Genomic DNA, 25,586 nt, shown 5'->3' with positions numbered 1-25,586 from the left:
ACATTTTCTATAAGGCAGAGCAAAGAACATTACAACCTTTACCAAGTCCATTGCAGAGTGTGACAGAATCGTGTATAAGAGGAGTTCTTGATGTGCACATGCGACCTGGCACATAAGTAAAATGCTATACACTTGGTATACATGGAGAGCCAGACTATCTGAAACTCATGTATTTTTACAGAGCATTTACTGTTTCTAAAAGTTAATAAGTAATAGAGATTTCATAGTTCCATAACCTATACTATACTGAGCAGCATTTTACTTTGGACAGCAGAAGAAGCAGTATTGTTTCACAATCTGTGTTCTTAGTTATTTGATTTGTTTGAGCGGGTGAACCCTCTATGAATACCTAGAGATAGTGGTTTAATTGGCAAGTATGAGCTGCAATGATGCTCGTGATAGCGAGATATGCGTAGACGAGTTCGAAAGAGAGTGGACATTGGGAGATGAGTAAAATGAGATTGAGATAAGGAGGGGTAACCAGGTATAAGACGAGTGATGTATGTAAATCTATGGGCGGAGCTTTACAAAGTAATTGTTTAGTATAATACGAGAGAGTGGCAGTTTTGTGAATAGGTGAGCTTATGTAATTGGTATGCCTTGTGTAGCAGTGTGAGAAGATAATGTGAGCAGTGGAGTTTGGAGGTCGCCCAGGCAGGAGTTACCAAGAGTTAGTGTTCTTTATTATATGTATTTACTTGAACGTGGCAGGGGATGTGGTGATATTGCTATGAAGAATATTTATTGTGAATAGAAAACATTTTGAATTGGAAAATATTTGGGGGGGGTTTGCAGACTTCGGAAGTTGATTAAGTATGATATGTGGATGTGAGTTGTTAAGTTCTCTGAAGGATTCCAAGTAGATGAGAATTTTGTTAGTTCAAGTATATCTTCGCAAATAATTTTTTCCAGTCTGAGTCAGTTCCACCATGCTCTGTGGGAGGGGTGTTTCCAGTGGGATGTAATGCATTGGATGGCTGCTGCTAGAAACATGTCTAGAAGCCTTGTCTGTGTGGAGGTGAGAATTGTATCTTTTTTTTTTAAAAAACGTTCTTTATTTGGATTTAAAATTCCAACAAACACAGTAAAGGGTACAATCTCTGCACAACAATCCTAAAAGAAAAAATAACGATTCACAGAGAGTAACATCTACAACCGCCCCCCATCCCCATTAACTAACGTGCCAGTACCCGACATATTTATTACAGTGGGGACAGCAAATGCAGTGATTGGGTGAAAAAACAAAGTCAATCCTTTGTTCCATCAGAGCCATCTTAAAACTGCTACAGTACGGAGGTAACGGAGAGTGAGTTGCGGCTATTGGTGTGAGTTTTACTAATTCCCCGGACTTCAGTATCTCTGGAAATACCACCCCCACCCCTATAAGGCACTATTGTGCCGCGATCTTAAGCCTGCGAATCAGTCGCGGTGTAGGGCTGCCTCGGACGTTCGTAGCAGCCCGCCGAGTCAAACGAGCCTGTCGACCCCTGAATGTCGTGGCTTTACTTATTCAAAGAACAACAAATATACGGAAAACACGTCTCCCAGCTTACTTCCATCGGAAGACTTACCTTTATTGAGAGCTGGTGTGGGTGGCGACGGCCGTGTTGGATGCGTGCGACTCAGAGCTGTAGAGGGGGAGGGACGAACCAGAGGGGTTTACAGACTTTTGCACTGGCTATGGGCTGCCAGAGGTGTGGTTCGGACGGTGTTGGTTACACAGCACTTCCCTGCATCTCAATCGCCATCAAGGCTTCACGCCCCTCAGCACAAAGAGATAAGCCCCCAAATGACAAAGAAAAGCAGTCTGCAGCTGCAAAAAAACAGAACAAGTCTCTTGGAAAATAAAACAGTCAGATAAGCCCCGGCAACCCGACAATGTGAGAAAGATCCAGAGCAACTAGGAGATGATGACTGGGATAATGTTACTGGCCTGGACCTATTGGTTGGGTCAGCCCACTGTTTGCCAATGCAGGGGGAAACATAATAACAAGAAGTTTGATAATCACCATGCACACCTATATTTTGAGTGTATATAGTGATGATTCAAAGTAGTTAAATCAGGAATAATAAGTAATTTGAGGTGCAGGGGAGAGGTGCTCAGCCTTGGTATCTAGGCTGGAATACATACATGGAACAATAGTTTCCTATTTAAGGAAACCCGCGTCCCCTGCACACTATCAACAAGAGGCTAAAAGCCTGTATAGACATTTTAATAGGTACAGTCAGTAACCTAGTAGTTTTCACAGTTTTTAAATAAATTTCATTGCTTTGTTTAGCTCACAAAGTTATTCTTAAATCATCCAATTATTTCTTGACAACTTTTCTGTTTATCCAACAAACAGTAGTTTATTCATTTTATAACATAAATCACAATTTAATGTGGCCCAACGCGTTTCAAGTATCAATTTTCACTCTTCATCAGGGGCAATGTGTTCTGTATTCTTAACATTCAATACAATTTCTGTAGAAAAAAGTAATACATTAATTATCTAATAATATGTATTAATGTTTATACTTTTGAACCAAAACAAGGTACTTCATTAGTTAGATAGAAGTACAAAAAATGGCATCATCGCATGTTTTCAACCAATAACATTAGTTTAAGAGATTTAGTCTTGTAACAAAGGATGAACTTATTCACCAAATGCTTGGGAGCCTATTGAGTTTGTAGACAATACCATCAATAGAATCGGAGTGTGATTGGTAACCTATTAAGAAAAAAAGTGGGGAATGGTGTAACAAGATCCTGTTCCTGTGCTATTTAGACATGTAAGAACTACAATGGTGACAAATGCCAAGCACCCGTGGTGATTTATGAAGTGTAGAATAAAACCTAGACTCACTTCACAATGTCATGTAGGACACGCCCAGTAGTCTTTTAAAGGCATCAGTGTGGACTGGTTGTAGTATTCTAAAAAAGAGAAATAGCATGGCTATATTATAAAGAAAAGGTCAAGCCGCCTAAGGAAAGGTAGCCTTAAAGGATACTTACAGTACAAGAAGGTGACTGCTGGTAAGAGGTAGAGTATGGGCATTCTCCATCCGCACCCGAATGCCGGATAAGAGTGGTATGTATATTTATAGTCGCGAGTGACGTCACCCGCGCATGCGCGTGATGACGTCACGTCGCGAGCTCCGATTCTGATTGGATTAAAGTGTAAACATGGTTGCGAGTGACGTCACCCGCGCGTGTTGCGTGATGACGTCGACACGACCAACCTCACACGAAATAATCGTGTAGAGGGAATCATGGGAATTGAAGTTTGTTTTCCCATCGTACTGTATGTCAGACGGCAGCATCTGCTAGAACGCAGAATATGTTTTCATACTGGGAGGCAAAAGGTGGTAGTCCGCCTCGTTTGTCTGTAGATGAATCTGTATATGTATGGACGCTCCTTATATGCACTAAATGATCGTGTATGAGTGTTTGTGTGTTACTCAAGGCTTGAAATAGTGTTGAAAAAAAGTGTTATTGCACATAATAAATGTCACTGTGACCAGTGGGAGAGCGGGCAATGTATGTCCACAACCTAACTAAGTGTTGTTAGTGAGATAGAATAAATATTCAACAAAATAATAATAATTTGGTGAGCAAGTAATAAAAACAAAATAAGATAAATCGTCTTAAATACAAAAGAGACTCCCATGCATTTTTCAAAAAATGGTATCAGAACACAAATAAAACTGTGTATCTAGATGAATCTGACCCATGAATGGGTGTACATTCTCAAAATCAAAGTATACACTTGTAATAATTTTATATGTCTATTATATTCCATTTGAACCCAGAATTTGAAGGGTTTTCATCCTCTTTGGTAACAATGTGTAGTTGGACATGCTACAATTTAGGGAACTTATTGAAAATCAATTATATTAAAAAACTGTATGGTATTAAAAATCTGGGGTGGTCAAAGGAATCAACAAATAAGAGAAGAGGTACCATGGCTGTGTTTCCAGATACGTATACAAGCTCACAAGAATGGACCCAAATAGTATTCCTCATTTAACCCTAAGGTGTACATGGCGTCTAGTTTTTGTATCCAATACAACTCTCTTTGGGCTAAGATTTTTTGGAGATCACCTCCTCTTGAGAGTGTGTGGACCACTTCAAGAACTAGCATTCTCATTTGTGAAATGGTATGTTTTTCATCTCGATAATGTCTGTAGACCGGTGACTTCACATTTTTTGTTCTTATGGAGGATTTGTGTTCTGTCCACCGTTCTTTTACTTTCCGGTTAGTTTTTCCAACATATTTTCCACAGGGACAACACATTGCATAAATCACATTTTTGGTATCACATGTTGCGTAGTCTCTCAAATTTATTTTTACATATTATTAGATAATTAATTTATTACTTTTTTCTACAGAAATTGTATTGAATGTTAAGAATACAGAACACATTGCCCCTGATGAAGAGTGAAAATTTTTTACTCGAAACGCGTTGGGCCACATTAAATTGTGATTTATGTTATAAAATTAAAATTAAAGAATTTAAGAATAACTTTGTGAGCTAAACAAAGCAATGACATTTATTTAAAAACTGTGAAAACTACTAGGTTACTGACTGTACCTATTAAAACTTCTATACAGGCTTTTAGCCTCTTGTTGATAGTGTGCAGGGGACGCAGGTTTCCTTAAATAGGAAACTATTGTTCCATGCAATGCAGGGGGACCAACTTCAGAATCCCTGCCCCGATCTACTGTATATGCCATGGCGAACCCTACCACTACCAAAACATTGGAGGAATTTAGAAGCCCCGAACCCTCTAAAAAAACAGACGTCAGTTTTGTCCATCCTGTGACCGCAGCTAAAATATTGCCCATAAAAGAATCTGACATAAACATTGGGCTCTGTTAGATATATTTTGTGAAGGAGATATGCCTAATCTTGTGGCATTTTGTTGTTGTGATAAAATTGTGGTATATTTTATTGAGGTAATGCATTGGTGGCTTCCCTATTTACAGTGGTAACGCTCCCCTCACAATATACCCTAACACCTGTCCTTCATCCGTGGGTCTTCCAAAATAATAGCTACCAGACTTATTACACTTGTATATGACGGTGTCCCTTTTTTCCTCAGCAACTTATCTACAATGCTGAGCTATGCTCTAGCAGCCAAATCTAAAAGTTTTTGCTTTTGCGTTTCGTTCCTTTCCATTTGAATATTGTTTGCCTATGATCGTTTTTCTATAGTTGACAGAATTGTATCTAAAATTTTTGCTCTGTCAGTGACCCAAGTAGTTGTCCGCCTCCAATTAGCCTCGCCCACCAAGTCTCTACATCGAAAGTGTGGGCTGCAGATAATATCTCCTTAGCCTCTACTTCTGGGCATCTTAACAATAGGTGTTTGGTCGTTTCCACCATAGCCGGGTCATTGCAAAATCTGCAAACGTTTGTGCTCGACAGGCCTCGTATCATCAAGATTTCGTTAGTGTGGAGTAAGTTGAGGCGGGCTCTTATAAAGGTATTCCTCAGCTTGCGGTTTGGATATCCTTTCACGTACGCTTGTAATTTGTGTAGTTTGTGGAACGTCTGTGGCAGGTGCAAGGTTAATTTGTACGAAGCGGCCTGGTCCAAAGTAAGTATCCAATCAAGCTCATTTAGTTTGTTTTGGATTTTCATCAGATTATCCGTCAACTCCTTTTTGGAACATTGGATTGAGTCTAATTTTTCTTTTTGGTCTCTGTACCATCTGTTCAGGACAGCCAGGCGCCCTCCTTCTGCCTCTGTATTTATAGCTTCCAAAAGCTCAGGACAATTTTCCAGCAATAATTTCCTAAACAACATTAAGCTGTTTCTTTCCACTATCGAGGCAAGCGAGAGTTGGCTCATTTCACGTCTGATCAAAACCATGGAGTTGAGTTTGGTAGATTTAGGACCTCTCTCCAATATTGGCTTTCGAGTTTCATCCAGATGGTGTGTGGTAACCCCAGCATTGCTTCAGCTCCGTAGATCAGTGTGGGAACTACCTTGGCCTTGTAGAAGTCCACAATTGGTATGAGGGAGAAGCAACCATATTTTCTATCTATCGCTTCAGCCTGCGATATTAAGTTCTTTATTTTTAACAGCAGATGTTTTTGCATTGCAATCTCCCTTGGCGAGTTATCCACCACAATGCCCAGATATTTAAATTCTGTGACTGTGTCGATGTGTTCACCTTCCAAAGACCATGCATATGAGTCGCTTTTGCTTCTGCCTTTCCCAAAGAACATGATTTTGGTCTTGGGCTTGTTTATTTCGAGACCGTTTGCCTTGATGTAGTCAGTGAAGTTGTTAAGTTGTCTCTGCAGGCCTATTGCTGTTTGATCTGTGATGCTAATGTCATCCGCATACATAATTCTCGAGAGTTTCATTTGGCCAATATGCGGAGGGAATGCTCTGACCTTTGCTTCTGATTCTTTGTAGTCGCCAATGAAGCTCAGGAATAATGCCGGGGCCAACGGGCAGCCCTGCTTAACTCCATGATTGGTTGGGATCTCCTCTGAAAGTGCGCCATGGTTGTCGAGCCTCACTTGGATCCGTGTGTAGTGCTATAATTGGATGTAGAATAGACGCCGGGCAGTTCCAAGACCTTAACTTTGCCCAGAGCCTCGCTCTGTTAACTTGGTCAAAGGCTTGTCTTAGGTCGATAAAAGCCATGTAGGTACGGGTGCCGCCTGCCAGGCTTTTGTATTTTAAGATGTTGACCGTTAGAATGTTGTTGTTCCCACATTTTTTTTGAAGGGGGTCTTCGCAGGGTGCGTCTTTAGCCCACCTTTGGAAATGTTGTAGAAGTAAAGAACTGTACATCTTGCCAATTACATTCAACAGGGCAATAGGCCGAAATTTTTTAGGATCGTCTCTCGCCCCTCTCTTGTAAATAGGTACCACAACTGCAGTGGTCCAAGATTCCAGTAGAGCCCTTGCAGCTGTCAATCTTCGGAAGACCGCACGTATGAAGTTGGCCCATGCCTCAGGATGTTCTTTCAGGTGCCTATTTGTCAAACCGTCGAGCCCAGGGGCCCTGGAATTTTTTTCAATTTTTTCAAAATGTACGTTATGTCTTCAAGGTCGTGACGCTCCACCCAGGGTTCTGTGCTTTGGACCTGTGCAGTTTCGGTGCTAACCTTAGCATCGAAGAAAAGGTTTGCAAAGAACTTTGTCCATTTAGCCTCTGCAATGCCGTTGATTAAGGCGTCTGAGTTGATCTGTTCCGTTGCGTTAATCAGGGCCCAGAATGCTCTCGGGTTTTTGGTTGACACACTTCGCAACATGTCTTCCGAATCTTTTTGATGCATGGCGAGACGATGGTCTCGCAACCATGACTTGTAAGCCTTTAGCTCGTTAATCCAAAGTTGTTTGTTAGAGTCAGATCTGATTTTCACAAAACTTCTCTTAGCCTTCCTGATTTGACGTCTTTTCTCAACCAAGATTTGGTCGTAAGTATGGATTGATTTGTTCGTAGATGTTCTATTCTTCAAACTTGGTTTCTTGAAGACGTTCAGAAGATCACTGTAGTCGGGAAGGATAGAGACATGCTCTTAAAGCTCTAACTTGGAGTAGTTATTTGTCAGAGAGATGACACTGTTTAGGCTCAATGCAAGTCGAGTTCCATTTGCCTTTGTTACAAGCTTTGGGGCCGAGGCAATTTTTTCAGTTGAAATGGTTGGCCAGGACAGGCATAGAAGATTATGGTCGCTCGCCTTGGTTTTAACCACGTCGAAATATTAAATGATAGACAATAGGGCCAATGAGGCGTAGATGTATTCTATTGTTGCCTCAGAACCACGACCTTCCCATGTTGGATGCTGAGCTGAATTCCCGAAAGTGGCGGCCACATTGAACAGGTCTTCAGATTTCATCAGTAGTGACCAAGCTGCACCCCCTGCTTCAGCTTTGGTTCTCATTGGTTTCTTTTCACATACAGCGTTCAGGACGCCGCAAACATATAAATGGACTTCGGAGTGTACAATGTATGCTTTATCAATTTCTTGTTCGACCATATCTAGAAAGTCCTTGTTTGAGATGGCTTCTGGGTTCCAGTACAAGTTTATGATTATTGCTGTTGTCGAGACAGATCTGTTATATAGTGCGTCCCAGTACTTCCATTTTACTTGAAATCATCAGGAAGGAAAGTGTCAGAATTCTAATCATTTTCATTCCATTTCCCATTCTAACTGCAGTTATCAAGCCCGAGCAGGGTCGGCCTTTCGGTCCCTTTTTTAGCTATTGCAAAGGCTATTTCGAAACCATCTAGGATGGATTTTGTAGTAAGCCATGTCTCTTGAAAACACATGATATCAAAAGAGGCAAAGTTCACGTCACTCCGTATTGTAAGGTGCATAAACCCCCGAGTATTCCATGAGCAGAGTTTAGCTAGATTTGTAGTTGTGCCTTTTTTCGGGTCGTCGTTGCCAGAGTTTATGTTGGCAATGGATTGCTATTTTTCTTGAGGGCCAAGAGCTTTCGGGAGCCATGCCCACATCTTTTGTAAAGGATTTGATTTTTCCTTGTCTTCGTTGCCTTTTTGTTCCGATTGCACCTTCTGTGTACTCGTTCTTTTAGTCGGCAATAGTGGCCCAGCTGGTTTTCTGTCGTATTTTGTCACTTCCACCTCATCACTTTCTTTATTATTCATTGAAGGTTTACCCCGTGGGTCTAGTTTTCTAGTTTTTCCTTTATGAAGTCTTCGCTTTGGCGAGTTTCTCGTCGTTCGCCCATGCCTCTTGATATTCCGTATTACGGTTCTCTTGGAGGTGTTTTTGTCTCCTACCCTCAGGGGATCTATCGTTTGAGGAGTTATACCCTTTCCTCGTTGAACGGTTATTTGGACTGGGGTAAGTTGGGTCTTCCCATTTAGTTCTTCTCTCGTCACCAAATTCACTTATGTCATAGCCCATTTTTAGGAAGTCTTTCAAGGAGTCGCGCAGCCTCTGTTTGACAGGGTGGGTGGTCATAATTTCGAAAAAAAAATGTCGACAGACAAAAATGTTGAAAAAAAAATGTCGACTTTCGTTTTTTTTAAATTATATATTTATTTTAGGGGTTCGGGAGTTAAAAAAAAGGGAAAAATTTAAAAAAAAAATTAAAAAAGCGGGGTTGGGAGGGGAACCCCCATTTAAAAAAAAAATGCATTGAAAAAAAAGTCGACATTTTTTTTTGTTGATATTTTGACTTTCGATATTTTTGTTGTCGAAATTATCACTGTAAACCGTTTGACAGATTCTGAGGAGATAAATGGATAGGCAGTTGCTCGGTGGCCTTCATGAAGCGGCTCCACTATTTGCAAATCTCTCGATTCCACTGGTCTTAGTTTCCCTATGCTGTGTAGCAATTCCATCACAGTTCTTCTATTCAGGATTACATAGTTGTGGCAAAGGCCGATTTGTTCAATTTTGAAAGCAGGCGGATCTCTAGATCGCATTTTGAGTGGTAACCATCGTCCTTTGTCTTCTCTTTCTTGTCTTTTTCCATTTCTATTTGCTGGCCGATCTTCTCGCCATAGATGGTTCTTGTGGCTGTCTTGGTGCTGAGCCTCATTACCAGATGTGGGTGGTAGATATTTTTCGTCCCGCCGATTTTCTTGATCACTAGCTTTTGTAGAGTGTAGTTTTTGCGGACCTTGCAACGGGGTCTTACACCCCTTCTCGTCCTGTTTGACAGGACTCTGGTTAACAGAGCGAGTAATCTTCTTACAATGATCCTTCGATGGTAGAGATGGGTGTTTACCTCCTACTTCTTTTGATCCTTGCTCCGATTGGGATTCGGCTTTGTGGTCTCCTTTTGACCCTTTTTCCATTGATGTCTCGGTTAGTTCTAGGGAAGGAGGTTCGCAAGATTGATTCAAGTTTTCGAGAATTTCTTCCATCAGAAGATCTTCTGTAGATTTTGAAGTGTTAGAGACTTTGGAAGTCTCCATTTGATTCGTGCCAGTTGGGGTCAAAGCAGCCTCTGGGATCATTGGAGTTGAGCAATTTGAATTTGCATTGGGCACGCTCCGTCACCATAGTTCTTCCTCCTATCTTTGAAACTCTTTTCCTGAACTGGTAGGTAGAATACCAGTTGCTTTCCCTTAGTTTCAACTGGTGTCATTGGCAATTTACGTTCAGCAAAAATAGAGAAGTCTTTGTTGGTAACTGCTTCCATATTCTTCGTTTGTGGGTTCTTTGAATTATTCACTAGTTTGGGGACTTTTTTTTCAGATGCAATGTTTTTGGCCTTCTTTGCTCCGTGTCCACTGGCGGCATCGTCTTTCTTTTGTGGATTGTGTCGCAGGTGTGTACTTGTAGGCTTTGACCTTTTAGTTGGCAGTTGGACTGGCGAAGTTTGCTCGATTATGAGTAAATCCGCCCCCTCCGTCGACTTTGGGGGGATTGAATTTTTTTTGGGACGTTAAGCACGGTTTGAGACCCCTTTTCGATGCTTGCCGATATAGATGTCTTTTTCATTTCTTCTGGCACTATCGGCCAAGGACGCCGTGTACCAGCCTTATTTTTTTCATGGTCAACCGCAGTGACATACCCTTCCAAATATGCAAGCTTTGTATGCATTGTTGTCAGTAGAGAGCAATTGTCTTTTAATGAATCGTTTATAGCTTCATAAAGCTTGATAAAAGGGGCCATTGCGACCGCCACCGCTGCCATAAGCGTCACCATATCCTGTCTTTTTTCTGGTGATTTCTCGGGCGAATGGTTTTGTCCGAGGGTTTTTCCTTTGTCCCTGCTTGGCGTTGTTATTGCAGATAAATTTAAGTCCTTTGCCATTTGGTTTGCATCTTCGACTGAAGGGAACCAGTCCTCTGGTTCCCCACTCACCATAGAATATTTAGGTCTTGCTTCATCATTATAATCAGTGTTTTGTATTTTGTCAGCGACAGGTTTTGCGGTTTCCAGGCTGGCCATACCTCCCATTCGTCTGTAGGCGAAGCACTAAGTTCAGCTTCCTCTTTCTCTTCCACACTGTGAGGTAGATTTTTATGATTCCCTATACTGAGATCACCCAGGTCTGGTGCCGAGGCTGAAGTCGCAGATTGAGTCTTCTGAGCTGTGTACCACTTCCAGCTTCTCACTATCGAGATTTGCAGTTTCCAGACTAGCCATACCAGTCTCAGTCTCCACTGTAATTGATGGAGTTTCTGCCCTCTGCCGTTCGTCTGTGGCGAAACATGGGTTCAACTTCTTCTTTCTCATCCACAGCACTGGTAGGTAGATTTGTGTGATTTTCCATACTGGGTCCGCCCAGGTCTGGCACCGGAGCTAAAGTCCCAGATTGTAAATCTTCTGAGCTGTGCACCACTTCTAGCATCTCGCTGTCACTTATTTCACATGTTTTCGAACTTTCTTTTTCTGTGATTCACAAATAAGTCTGCCACACTTTGAGGCGAAAAGATGTTAGTTGCTTGCAGCTTTTTGTTTTTGTACTGTCTATAATTCGCCTTATTGACCTTTTTGGTCTCTGTTTTCCCTCATTGTTGGAATCAAGTCCTTTAGACCTGACTGGGAATGTTGGTGCACTTGTCGATGGTGTATTTGTCAAAGTTTATTTTTTCGTTTTCAGCGTGGTTTTCGGTTTTTTATAGCGCGCTCCTTCATCGGGTTGTATGTCCGGTGATTTTGTTAACTGGCCGCCGTTTAGGTGGCTCGTGTTGCCCATGCTCTCTTTTTGGCTTTTGATGTAGCTGTGTCTAATGAACCTGCTGTGGTGGGCATGCTAGGTGGGAGCGAGTGGATTTCCACCGCCACCTTTGCCGATTTGCCAGCCAGTTGGTCATGTAAGCAGGGAGCTTTCTGCAAAAGTTCACCGTGTGCATTTTCCGTCATTGTCTCACACCGATCATCCACCAGGGGGCCCTCCAGGACGGCCACTGCTGGCAAGACTACACCGTGATCCGTGACTTTCTCTGTGGATTCCTGTTCCGGGAACCCACCCTCGGGAGCTCCACTAGGTCCGCCGGCGCCTTAACCCGCGGCTTTTCCCGATCAGCGGCTTGCTCCCCCGGACTGGCTCCCCCCATCACCACCGAGTTCGACGCCATCCGTCTTCTGTCAGGCGGCGGGGTGTTCGCGACTAACAGGACAGGGCCTAGCCCGTGGGAGACGCCGCCCGGGATCTCCAGCAGAGCCGCGGGTTGCCCAGGTGAGTTTGAGGTTGTTTGGACCAAATTTTGGCATACGGGGAAGATGTCCACTCTCAGCAACTCTTTGTCATTGGTGCACAAATCAGTGTGCTGGGTTCCCAGTACTGGGAGTGTATTTTTTCCCTTTCCTCCTCTTTTGACCAAGTTGTTTTCGGACAGAAGCTTCTGCTACTCCCAGGCGTCGATATTGTTGATACTTGGCACAAAACAGGACTCTGTGTCGATGCTATAGCAGTTGGTTTGGTCTGCTTTGAGTATTGCAGACTTTTCTCTGAGCTTGAAGGCAGTTTTCGGCCCACTTCAGCTCGTGTACGGGACCGTGAACTCCTTTGCTGAGAGTCTTTATCACATAAAGTCGTAATTGGCGAGGAAGTCAGAGCAGCGTCCCCGGTGTCCATGGCTGCCATAGACTGCCTGAGACTGCTACACTGCCGCTACTCCGCGGCCGCTCCGCGGTGTCGGGGAGCTTTTGAATGGTGGTCAGGTGATCAGGAACAAACACAGTAAACAGACTTTATCCTCATGTTCTTCGAGGGACTAACAGCGGACTTCAACACTGCTCAACACACCACTAGGGTCTGCCCTCTCAGCCACCAAACAGTCACTCAACAGTCAGCGGCTTTTACCCTTAACAGTCACTCAACAGTCAGCGGCTTTTACCCCTAACGGGCTTAACGCCGCAAGGGTGGTCTGTGCTCCTTTTTGTGCCGGCAACTGAATCACGTGACCTGTCACCTGGTCGTGATGAAGCTCCGCCTCCTCCAGGAAGCGAGCGTAAGGCCGTAAGATGATAAACACTGTGAGCAGAAAGCTGGTGTTCCAACCAGCAGCAGCAGGAAGCAGGTTCGTGAGGAGCGAATGTCCAATAAAAAGGTGTGCGCCGCTCGGGCGGTCTGTGCTCCTTTTTGTGCCGGCAACTGAATCACGTGACCTGTCACCTGGTCGTGATGACGCTCCGCCTCCTCCAGGAAGCGAGCGTGAGGCCGTAAGATGATAAACACTGTAAGCAGAAAGCTGGTGTTCCAACCAGCAGCAGGAAGCAGGTTCGTGAGGAGCGAATGTCCCTCACTTTAAAGCCTCCTACTGACACTCAAACAGAATCCTTCCCCTTTGAGTAGATCATGTCATCCCATCCGTTCAGCCCAGATAGTTTTTCAAACATAGCTGCAACAATTGCTTCCTGCGCAAACAACAGTGCTTTTCAACTGGGCACATACCATCTTCGCAGTTTAATCCATGCTGAAAGAAATCCCACAGCCAGTAACTGCTTCCAAGAACTCCATTGCAGAAAGCCACTTCAAAATAATTTCCAATTTATTTAATCTGAACCAATTTGCACTCCATGTTAAGAATGGGGAATTCAGTTTGTCAAAATGGGAGGTTATGTTAGTATGTTAATCCATATTAGTTATTAAATTTGGTGCAAATTCAGTCAATTGGAACATCATTCTGAAATGAACTCATTTTAACACGTGCTCACTGCAATGATGTGTGCATCTCAATCTGGTGCACACGCTGGCAATTTATGATGGTTGCATTTTCTACATGAGCCCCTTACCACATATACAAAGACCCATGCTCTTCACTGCCCCCAATTATCCTACATACTCCCTCCTTTTCTCTACTGCTAGGATCCCCTGGTCGTCACTGCAGGAGAAAACAAAGTCAAACTCTTTAAAATGTATGTGTTCCGCCTAATTGAAGTTTGCATACCTAAACATAAATATCATATACATTAAAATCTGGGCATATTGAATTATGTACATCCCCAACTCTGTACAAATAATCAACATTCCCCACTTCCTACTGCACCTCCTCGGAGGTACTCCTGCCTTTCCTCTTTTTCCCCCAGAAGTTCATGGGTCTGCCTAAATCTACCTTCCTCTGCTCTCCGCCCTCTGCAACTAATCCAGAACAGGACTGCAAGACCTGTCCATGGCCTCAAGCCCTGGGATCGTATCTCTCCAGCTCTGAAATCTCTCTGTTGGCTCCCAGTGGATGCAAGGATTAAATTCAAAGCCCTCTGCATTGTCCACAAGTCTTTCTGGTGCCTGGGTTCAAAATTCCTTCAGCTTTCCCGCCGCAAGTACCTCCCCTCTCGAGCTCTTCTCTCCACTACCTCTAGTTCCCTTAGGGTCAGTTGTTTTTCAAAAAAACAAGCTGGGGGTAGATCTGTCTTCGGCTGGAGCCTCCCTCTGGAACCGCCCCCCTGCCACTCTAAAACTTGAGGAGAACCATCTCTGGTTCCGGAAGCACCCCAAGAGCTTCCTCTGTGTTTCTGCCTTCGCTCCCCCTCTCCCCTGCTGATCTGTTCTCTCTTGGCACAGTGCACCTGGCCACCCTCTGTCCTCCGGGCCCAGGTACCTGCTCACCCTGCCACCGTATGTATCTGTACTCATACAGCCCCCCCCCTTTTTCTTCCTGCACTTATCAGACCTACCCTGTCGGCTGCCTTAAACCCAGCACTTGCCAAGTGCTGGCTGTACTACCACTGTTTGTTGCCTTTATTAATTATTTATTATTTATCTGTTTCTCCTTTGCTCCGCACTTTCCATTTCACCCCTTCCATGCATTTTTCCCGTCCCCCCTCTCCCATGCACTTGTGCATTCTCAATGTCACTGGGCCTAATAAGATCATTGTTTTGTTCTCCTCTGTTCTGCTCCCTTGCCATGTTGCGTTCTGAAACACTTGTAACCATAGATACGATAGCAATATTTAAACAAAAATAGTGTATATTTGAAAAAAAGAATGTCATTTTTTTATCAGATCTCATTTTTATCAGTGGTCTGTTATTTTTTTTAAATGACATATTCACATTTATTTTTTATTTTTCAGGTCTTGTGTGTGTGTGTATGTATATGTGTGTGTGTGTATATATATATATATACATATATATATATATATATATTAGACCAATCTTATCTTTATATCATGTTTCAATGTATAGATTTGTATTCTTTTTTTTTTATTGGTGATCCAATTCTTTGTGTGTATATGTGTGTATATATATATATATATATATATATATATATATATATATATATATATATTGGATGTGGTGTCTCTTTATACATCAATACAACATGAGGATGGCATAAGGGTTTGTGATGTCTTTCTGAAAACTAGATCTCTCAACTATCTTGAACACACCACAATGATCCTAGAAATGCTAAGACTTTGCTTAGAGAATAATGTTTTTCTTTTCAACAATGAGTTATTTCGTCAAACCCAGGGCACCGCCATGGGAGCAATGTTTGCACCATCGTATGCTAATCTCATGATGGGTAACTGGGAAAAATCAGTTGTGTGGATAGAAGAAAATGAAATTTTCACTGATAAAATAATACTAAGGCCACGCTATATCAACAATCTATTTATCATTTGGAATGGTACCGCACAATCATGGCAAGAATTTGTTAAATTCCTCAATATCAACAATTTGAATTTGCAATTCACTGAACATCACAGGGTACATGATATTGTTTTTTTTGACGTAAAAATCCAAATTGTGGACCAAAAATTACTGGCGCAAATGTCGCGTTACATGCGAACAGCGCCCATCCCAAGAGTCTTTTGTGGTCCATTCCATATGGTGAATTTATTCGCATAAGAAGAAATTGTAGCCACATTGTAGATTATGACACAGCGTGCCAAGTTACAGCTCAAAACTTCTTAGATCAAAGGTACCCAAAAAAAGTCATTGAAAGATCATATCGTAAAGTCCGGGAAATGAAAAGACAGGACTTGTTGACAAAATCAAAATCTGAACTCAAGGAGAGTACAGAAGATAGTACTATCAGACCTATTCTAACTTTCGGAAGTCATTCACCTAAAATACGCAACATCATTAACAAATATTGGAAAGTCCTGACGGTAGACAATGATTTGGGCAAAATCTTATGTGGACATCCAGATATAACCTTCCGAAAGAGTACATCTATCAAAGACCTTGTAGTACAAAGTTACATGGTCTCGGACCACACCAAAAAGGGCAGTAATTGGCTCTTATGGGGATGTGATGGTTTTTTTAAGTGTCGAAAATGCAAGGTTTGTAAATATGCTTTTAACTGTAACAGCTACTCACCCCATTCTCAAAACACCCATGCAAATTAAGGGTAAAATCAGATTTGAGTCTGAGCTAATTGTATACGTTCTGACATGCCCCTGCCTTAAGTGGTATGTGGGCAGCACAAAATGTAAGCTAAAGGTGTGGATTTTGCAGCACATTAGAGCTATCGTCAACAAGGACCATGCATATCCCATGGCAAAACATTTCTCCGAGTTCCATGATGGCGATACCAAGACTTTAACATTTTTTGGTATCTTCAAGGTTGACTCCGGCCCTAGAGGAGGTGACAGTGAAAAACAACTGAGACAAGAAGAGACGAAATATATCATTGACTTTGAAACCAAATAGCCAAAAGGGCACAATACAGATGAGGAATTATATACGTTTCTGGGTGTCTAGATAGTTTTTCTCTCTGTTTCATGACTGTATCTTTCTACCTTTTATTCTTGCATTGCTATTTTGAATAATAACAGGCATTCTTGGTTTGTTTTCTAAACGATTTTTCTCTTCTTTTCAATTGATTTTGGTCTTTATCTTTCTTATACTCTTGAATCTATCTTTCTCTCATACAATCTTTTGGCTAGGGTTTCAGATTTTTATGTGCACACGTTTTTCTTCGTGTTCAATTTTCTTATTTTTAGTGACTTACATTGATATTAGAATTTAAGGCCTCGGGTTCCATTGTTTACTGATCAATACAAAAAGGATACTATCTACGAAATATGACAAATGTTTTTTTCCGTCATGTATATCAGGACATAGACAAGTTTTGCTGCTTCCAAATACGTCACGTTGTCCAAACTTTTAGCACTAGCACCTTATTTTGCATTGGTGAAATCAGTACCCATTAAATACTGGCAAAGGTTTGATTATCTCAAATCAATGATATTCGTATTCCAACTTGGGTAACGAAGACACAATACAATTTAAGCTTGCACAGGCATATTGTTTGATAATTAATCATACCCTGATTTATTGGTAATATTAGGTAATATTTGTATCCTTTATTAGAAAGATCACGAATTTGATCACAATTTTAAAGCGAGGCACTAGTACTTTATTGTAATCTATTTTATAGGAATATATTTTTAGCGATAACAAATGTCTGTTTTTATTTGTTGTATTGTGCATGAATTCTTATGACGGTCAGTTTGGTTTCGGCAGCATTTTTGATTTTAATTGTGTCTTGAACAACAGCATTTTGTCCTGATATGTGCATTACTGAGATTCCACTATGGATATAATTAGTAACTACAGATAAAATTTGCACCAATTCAAGTTTGGCACCTATCCTTGTGGTATGCATTACAAAGCGAACTGAACCAGTTTCAAAATGGCTGCCTTTTTTTGCAGAAAGCCAGTAAGTCACCTTTTCACTGTTTAGTAACTGTGTGTGTTTAAATTTGGGCTCCAACTACTGGGAGGAGTAACTGTGAACAAGCCACAGGAGTGTGGCGAAACGCGTCAGCTAGCCTCTCATACCATGGGAAGCCTTTTTATTTTTAACTGCCATGATAAAATCAAACCTTTTTTCTACTTTTGTAAACACTTGCAAGTGCAGTTATTTTCGAGTTCCTGAAGCCTGATTTTTTTTTTTTTTTAGCAAATTGCAGCTGTGGATTGGTACTATTCCGGTTGTTGGGAGTGCAGCTCCATACAGTGAAGGCTTTGTTGCCTTATCTTGGTTATATATATATATATATATATATATATATGTGTGTATGTTTTGTCTCTCCCGGAGGGGACGGCACTCAAAAGTCGAACGCCAGTATATATAATAAACTTCAAATTCAATCACCAAACAATCGTGAAGCCCTTCAAATATCCAGTTTATTTAGGCATCAGTTTTCAGGTAAAAACACGGTACAGCGTCTTTCGCAGCCCTCCTGCGTCTTGATCACGTCAAAGAACATTCATCAAACAGTACCAATAAATACAAACAATTTTAGTCTCTATCGTTCTCTTTTAGTTCATTGTCCTTTTTCGCTTTTTCCTAGTGCAGATGCCCATATATTAGTGTTTTGGAACCGGTGGAAACAGGTGGCCATTTTGTAATAGTTTGCGTTTCAACATTTCTGGCATATTGCAATGTTTTAGTAACTCCCCTGCGATTCAGGTACATAATTGTAATACCGAGCAATATTAGCTCTAAATATTACCACAATGCCAAACAATAAAATGTAATGTTATGCTTATATCTATAACTAAATGTTTATTTTTTCGCAATGTTATTATGTGGGGTTCTCTAAATTTGTCCAAAAAATAGCCTGGTCCATTTTTATTACAGGACCATCTGGGCAAGTTGTCCACCTCATAATTATCCACAATGTGTTCCATACCTATAATACTCATTTGCAACGATCAGGGATCTACCCTTCCCGATAGTCGATCTGCACAAAAATGTTTTATGACAGGGACATTTCTCATTTGCCTTACTGAGAAGTAGATGCAATAAAGCGCAATACAGTATGCCAAAGATTCTCTTTGATAAAGTGCTTAGTGCATAAAAGTCTAGCTGCCAATCCAGTTATATATAAAAAGTGCCCAGTGCAATATATTTGTTTCTTTCATTTCAAATACTACTTCTATGATTGCACAGATGACACTTGTTCAGTAAATGCTACATTCATTAGCTTTATCTGTCCAATACATAAAGTGCATTGTGCTTAACAGAATAACTATCGTCGGCCAATTTTGTAAAAGAATTTAAATATTTATATTCTCTAAAGTGCATGGTGCCTCATGTTCTGTAAACATAAAGATCTAAAAAAGAGACTAGCCATAAAGTGCTAGTGCAAAGGGATTTTTACCTAATATAATATACCATTGGCATTTAGTTTGCGCATCATTCTTTAACTCAGCATGATCATTCTATGTCTAGTAGAGATGCTAACGTGCATAGTGCTTAAACATTTAAAATGATAGCAGCAGCAACCCTCTCTATTTCAGCTTGAATCATTTTAAGAAAAACATACACACTGTCAGTCAAGGACCAATAAAGTTAGAGACTGAATTTGACAAATTTCTACACAGTAAGCAAAAACATAATCCAAGATAAAACGAGTACAAAAACGTGCAAAAAATCTCTTATAGCACAACCACATAAAACATTTCAAGTTTTTGTCACCAACTTTTTTTAACGTAAAGCACCTATCCGGAACATAAATGTTGTTTCGGGCACTCATTTCTATTCACAAAAAAAGTAAACCAGGGTAAAAGGCTGGATCAATCCACAAAGTTTGAGTTATTTCAGTCCCTAAGAAAGTATATAACTCTTCATCTAGGTTATGTCCCTTAGGTTTTTTGGTTTCGAAGTCTAAAATGTACTTTGTCTCCATCTGGCGCAGTTAAGTTCACGGTTGCCACCTCGGGGGTTTGGTTTGATGTGATGCAGTCCAAAAAATCTCAAGCTTTCTAGTTTACTCTGATTTACATCTCTGAAATGCACTGCCATAGGTTAAGAAGGGTTGAATTTCTTTATTGCTCGCATATGCTGTAAAATTCTCAATTTCAATTTACCGATGGTACTTCCCACATACCAAAGGTTACATGAGCATAAGAGAACATACACATCAAACTCAGTGTTGCATGTCATTCTAGATCTCAATTCAACATTATGGCCCAGTGTGGATGTACATAGTTGGTTTTTATTAAGGGCATGTTGACATGCTTGGCAATTCGTGCATTTAAAAAGACCTGTGTTTTTACTGTTCAACCAAGGAGAAATGCTGGAGATTTCCATTTGGGGCATAAAACTGCTTACCAGTGAGTCTTTGATGGAGACGGATTTTCTAAAAGTTATGTTTACTCATTCCTCAAGCAATGGCGATTAAACCTCATCTGATTGTAAAACATTCCCATGTTTGTGCAGTATTTTTCTTATAGCGTTCGCATGGGTACCATATGTGAGAATTAACCTGATTTCGTCTGATTTAGCTGTTTCGTCAGATGTTCTATTTGTCAATAGTAAAGTAGTTCGATTTAAATTGCGTGCTTTTAAATAAGCTCTTTCCAAAATAGCTTAGGGGTATCTTTGTTTGGCAACATTTAAAGTTGTACATTTACATTCTTTGTCAAAACATTCTATTTTGCTGCAATTACATCGAATTCTTACAAATTCTCCATATGGGGTATGCTCCACTTCAATGATGTAGGATGAGTGCTACTGGCAAACGATGGCATGTCAGAGCTTGTAGGTTTTCGGTACAATATTCTTTTTTTTTCAGTACTGATTTCTTTTTGGTCTAATACATCTAATTTCAGCACATTTTAAGTTTAGGTTGTTAGTATTTCAAATGTTCACAAAGTTGAGCCACTCTTTTTCTTTGCCATTCCAGAGGATAAACAGGTTGTCAATAAACCGGAACCTTAGGACCACCCGATTAGTATGCTGGCTATTCGCTTCTGTCCACACTACAAACTTTTCCCACCAGCCCATTGTTAAATTTGCATAGGAGGGGGCAAAACCTGTGCCGATAGCAGTTCCTCGTAGTTGGTTGTAATAGATGTTGTCAAACAAGAAAACATTGTTTGTCAAACACATGTCTATCATCTCCATGATCATTTGTCTGTGAGTAAGATAATTAAGTGATTTACTATCTAGAAAGTATTTGCAAGCTTTCTTGCCATCACTATGTTCAATGGAGGTGTAGAGCGAAACTACGTCTAATGTAGCAAACTTGGTCTTTTTCCAAACTACTCCTTCAATCTTGCTCAAAAAATCTTTCGTATCCAGCAGATATGAGATAAAGTAAAGACTAAAGGCAGTAGTATTTGGTCTACATATTTAGACATATTTTCCAAGGAAACTCTGTTTAAAGTAATAGTGGGTCTGCCAGGAGGACGGGTTGGATTTCTATGGACTTCAGGGAGAAAATACATAGTGGGGATAGTAGGAAATGTATTGTAAAGGAACTTATGATCTTCTTTAAGAATATCTAGATCCAGCCATTTTGTCAGGAAGTGCTGTACTTTATCCTTATTTTTAAGAGATCACAATCAAATCATTAACAATTCCAGAGAGTATTTACACATCTGTTTCATGTAATCAAATTTAAAACCAATAAAAACGGCATGTGTCCTGTAGTAAGATGGTTTGTGGTACTATGCCACAGGTATATCTGGTCAATTAACTGTTCTAATACAACCGCACACAATGCTGTCGTTGGCAGAATTCCTCCAGTCCGGCACTCCATGGGACCTTCTCCAAAGGTGTCCTCTCCATGGTGCTTCGGGCTCCTTATCTTCACTCCCTTTCTCCGGTCTGGGGGCTTTAGCAGAGCCTCCGATCCCATGGGATCCTCTAGGTGTCCATCGCTCCTAGGATCCGGCACTGACGAGCTAATCAGTTAATTTTCTAGAGTAAAAAGAGACATTAAGTACCCAGCACAATACATAAAAATGGAATTGGATTAATATTTTGCACAACCATAGGTACTTGTCTGCCGTGCTGGAACACCTGAAAATATCATTATCCAAACCAGAGACATACATATTATGTTATGCAACCCAACAATTTCAAAAATATACACCTCTGCCACATTATATCTTTATACTAGAACCCCTTAACACCTCCCATGTATTAGCACTATGTACATTGACTCCTTGGCCAGAACCACCTTTCATTCTGCACTCATCTATTTTTTTTTTTTTTTCTTTTTTTTTTTAACTAGCCTCAACTTGCTCAAGCCTTTTCACCTCATGTTTCGGGTGGAAAGGTTTGATTTGGTTTACATGGACAAACTGTTCCACTGTCAACTCACCCTCCTTTTTAGCTATTCTGTACACCACAGGCGATATCTTGCCTAATATTTTATATGGCTCTTGCCATGCTGCAAGAAATGTAGTGTTTTTTTTTTGTCTGCCCTCTCCAAAATTAAACTTATAAACCTGATCTCCTACCTCTTACTCTTTTACAGATGTCTTCCTATTATAATATGTTTTTGCACTGTCAGCGGCCTTTTCGAAATTCCGTTGAACAAATACAAATGCATGTTGTCAGTGCTTCCTCAACTCTTCCAGATATTCATGAATTGTGGAGGCATTTACAAGTGTCTGCTCATGGGTCTTGTAAAGTAGATGCTGTGGCAGCACCATCTTTCTCCCTGTCAGTATTTCATGAGGGCTGAGATTTGCTGATTTAGCAGGAGTTTATCTAATGGCCATTAATACCAAAGGCAGCTGAAGGTCCCAACTAGAACCTGCTTCAGCCACACATTTCTTCAATATATCCACAATTGATCTGTTGCTCCGTTCCACCCCACCTGAAGAGCAAGGCCAGTATGAGATGTGTAGTTTACTTTTCACACCTAAAATCTGCCACTATTTTGTAATCCATGCACTAGTAAAATGACATCCCCCGGTCTGACTCTATACTTTGCGGGAACCCAAATCTTGAACAAATATGATTCATAAGTAATGTGGCTGCCCTTTGTGCACTGCAATCCGGTGCTGGAATACACTCCACGCACATGGACGTTAAACACCGTTGACAAATATTTGTTTCCTCTTGCTGATCTTTTCACAGGCCCGACATAGTCGATTTGCAAATCAGACCATGGGAAGGTCAGACACCTTTTCATTAATGGTGCTCTATGCGTAGGTGAAGCAGGTTGAAATTGTGTGTGTGCGCTAGACACCCTCTTGTGTATAGTTTAACATCTTGGGACACGTGTGGCCAATAAGCATAATCTTTCAAAATTTCCAAAGTTTTCTGTGAACCCCTGTGTCCTGCAGTTAACGCATCATGAGCGTGATGTAACATCATTCGCCGAAAAGACAAGGGCACTACCCATTGTATTTGACCTGTCACTGACTCTCTAAACATCGGTCCATCTTGTAACCTAATTCTGTTTTTGTTTTTTAGCACCCTCAACTCCTCTTTCCCTTTACAATCTTCTTCAGTCCGGAGATTATTCTCAGCATGTAATAGATGATCATAGAATATGCCTAAAATCAGATCCTCCTTTTGTGCTTTGACAAGGTCCTGATCTGGAGAATCAAAACTCCATTGCACCACATGCTGCTCAACTACTTTTGGAGATTTGGAGTGTCAGACATTCTTTCAGCCTGGCCACTGATTCACATTGTTCTTTTTTCCCACTTCCAGGGTACACCCTGCTTTAATTATCTTGTTAAAGGCTGTGTAATCTCTGCATAATTCTCAATACACTTTCTTTTATTCCCTGCAATCCCTAATAAAACCTTTTTATTTATTAACATTTATATAGCGCACAGCAGCCCCGGGGCAACACCTTCATATTAGTAGGATCTTTCAATGTATGTATTGCCTCCACCTTCTTTTGTGGATTTAACCCATTTTCAGTAACTTCATGACCTTAGAAGTTCACTTTCTTCTTACACCATTGTGCCTTCTGTAAAAATACTTTGGCTCACGCTTTCCGTAACTGGATAAGCACATGTCTAATCTCATTGAAATGATTTTTCAGATTCTCATTTTTAATTGGCACATCATCCAATCCACATAAACTATTGTCCGCCTTTCTGCTGCATCTGGGAGCGCCTGTCTCAGGAATATTCCAAATTCACTCCCGCTATTGACATATCCAAAAGGTGTCCGGGACCATGCATATTGGGTTTGTCAAAAGAAAAGACAAACAAATTATGTATATCACACACCAGTATCCAGCTGTCAGATCTAATGTAGTAAACACCTTTGACCCGTTGTCCTGGGTGAGACTCTGATCAGCAAATGGAAACGACTACTTTGAAACAGGTACTCTCTTGTTTAACTCTCGTAGATCTGCACACAAACTCCATTGGTCATTAGGTTTTAACACACCTAATATGGAAGTGTTTGATGTGCTATGAATGGGCCTAATGATCCGTATTGATTGTACATTTTTTATTATTTCAGCTAGTGATTCCAAACATGCCAGAGGTAATCTATACCGTCGCACAAATACTGGCTCCCTACCATGTCCTTTTGGTAGCTGGGCAACATCTGAATTGTTAACTCACAATCGTATGCATCTTTGGCAAAAAACTGTTTGAATTCCATAAACATGTTTCTCAATTGGTCTTTTTCTTCTTCACTTGTGCAAGCATCTGCAGCTTGAATTTGCTCCTCTACCATTTTAGAGAACTCTGGGAAGTCCTCCAAAAGAGGACCCTCAGTTGTACTTTCCTCTAATCGCGTGGCACTATCTCGTTGGAGGGTCGCTAAACAAATATTTTGGAACATTGACCTCTGTTTTAATATGCTGGTTTTTAGATCCACTTAATTCGAACAGAATACAATCATCTTGATGACAGCAGACTATTTCACTTAGTTCATATGGGTACACAGACTGCACTTTAAAGATTCCCTTAGGCTTAGAATCCAAGGATTCTGGTAACTCACCCTGTGTAATCACATAGCTTTCAGGAATTTTCCCAATCACAACGTTACTGAAATCGGCAGTGTAATAAGACTTCTGTATTGCCATTCCCAATCTTTATCAGTGGTGTAACCCTTGTTGCCTCATGTTCATTTAGGCATACAAATGCATGATGTCATTTCCCAAATATAATTTTGTTTTGTGTTCCGCTCACAATACACACATTGTGATGAATACTCTTAGGACCAATTGTAATCTTTAACATGCTTCTTCCTACAATTCTTTGTCCCGATTTGGGCGTCATCTAGGCCAAAAGTGTTTTGATTCTTTATTCTGAATTTTGGGATCTCCTCCCTGTCAATTATTTGCTGGTGTACCTTTTCATTACTAAAACTCCTTTCATGTTCAAGTGCTAAAGTGTGTTCAAGTGCTAAAGTGGCTTCAATCGTTTCAGGATGTCCATTCACATGGATGGGAATCCATGGCTGCCCATCTCCCATGTGCATTTCCGAGATGGTTGAAATGTGCTTTTTATTTATCTCTGGAGTGACATTTGGTTTGCGTTTTTCTACATTTAGATAAAAAGCAGCGTGTTTTCATCTATTTCTGTTTGCCAGTTTTTCTTAGGGTCCAAATAAATCTCCAAAGATTGCCTCTTTTTCTCCTCACATTTCATCCTGACACATGAGAATGACAGTGAAACTAGGCACACAGCCATTCTGAAGATAAATGTCCCCTGCACTTTTCCCACTAAGCCACGTCATGGCATTCTTTTATACTGTTGTTTTGTGACATCACTTTCTTAGGCCTCAATAGTTTTTTGGCTAGGGACCATAAGACCCCATTTACCCCATCAATGAGGGGCGACCATCTTCGGGCAATTTGTCCTTATGAGGAAAGGTACTTCACTGATGGATGTGATCAATACTTCCTGTCTCATCCAATGCTTTCCTAGGTTTATGTCAACCTCAGTGACACCTTCGATAGGTATTTCCTCACCATTGAAATTGTGCACAGGACCTTCATTTTGTGTCACCTTTTATATGATTTTGTGGG

At 40.8% G+C, this 25,586-nt stretch overlaps 1 protein-coding gene across 2 annotated transcripts in view; it reads left to right on the top strand.

Moving 5' to 3' along the window:
- The window catches only part of SBDS (SBDS ribosome maturation factor), a 277,690-nt gene that overhangs the window by 611 nt on the left and 251,493 nt on the right, over positions 1 to 25,586 (top strand). The gene's annotated exons all lie outside the window — the stretch shown is intronic.

Source organism: Ambystoma mexicanum, chromosome 9, assembly GCF_040938575.1.
Source record: "Ambystoma mexicanum isolate Mex_15411 chromosome 9, UKY_AmexF1_1, whole genome shotgun sequence".
NCBI lineage: Eukaryota > Metazoa > Chordata > Amphibia > Caudata > Ambystomatidae > Ambystoma > Ambystoma mexicanum.
Note: the sequence above shows the minus strand (reverse complement) of the source record. Positions and strands in the feature narration are given on the sequence as shown.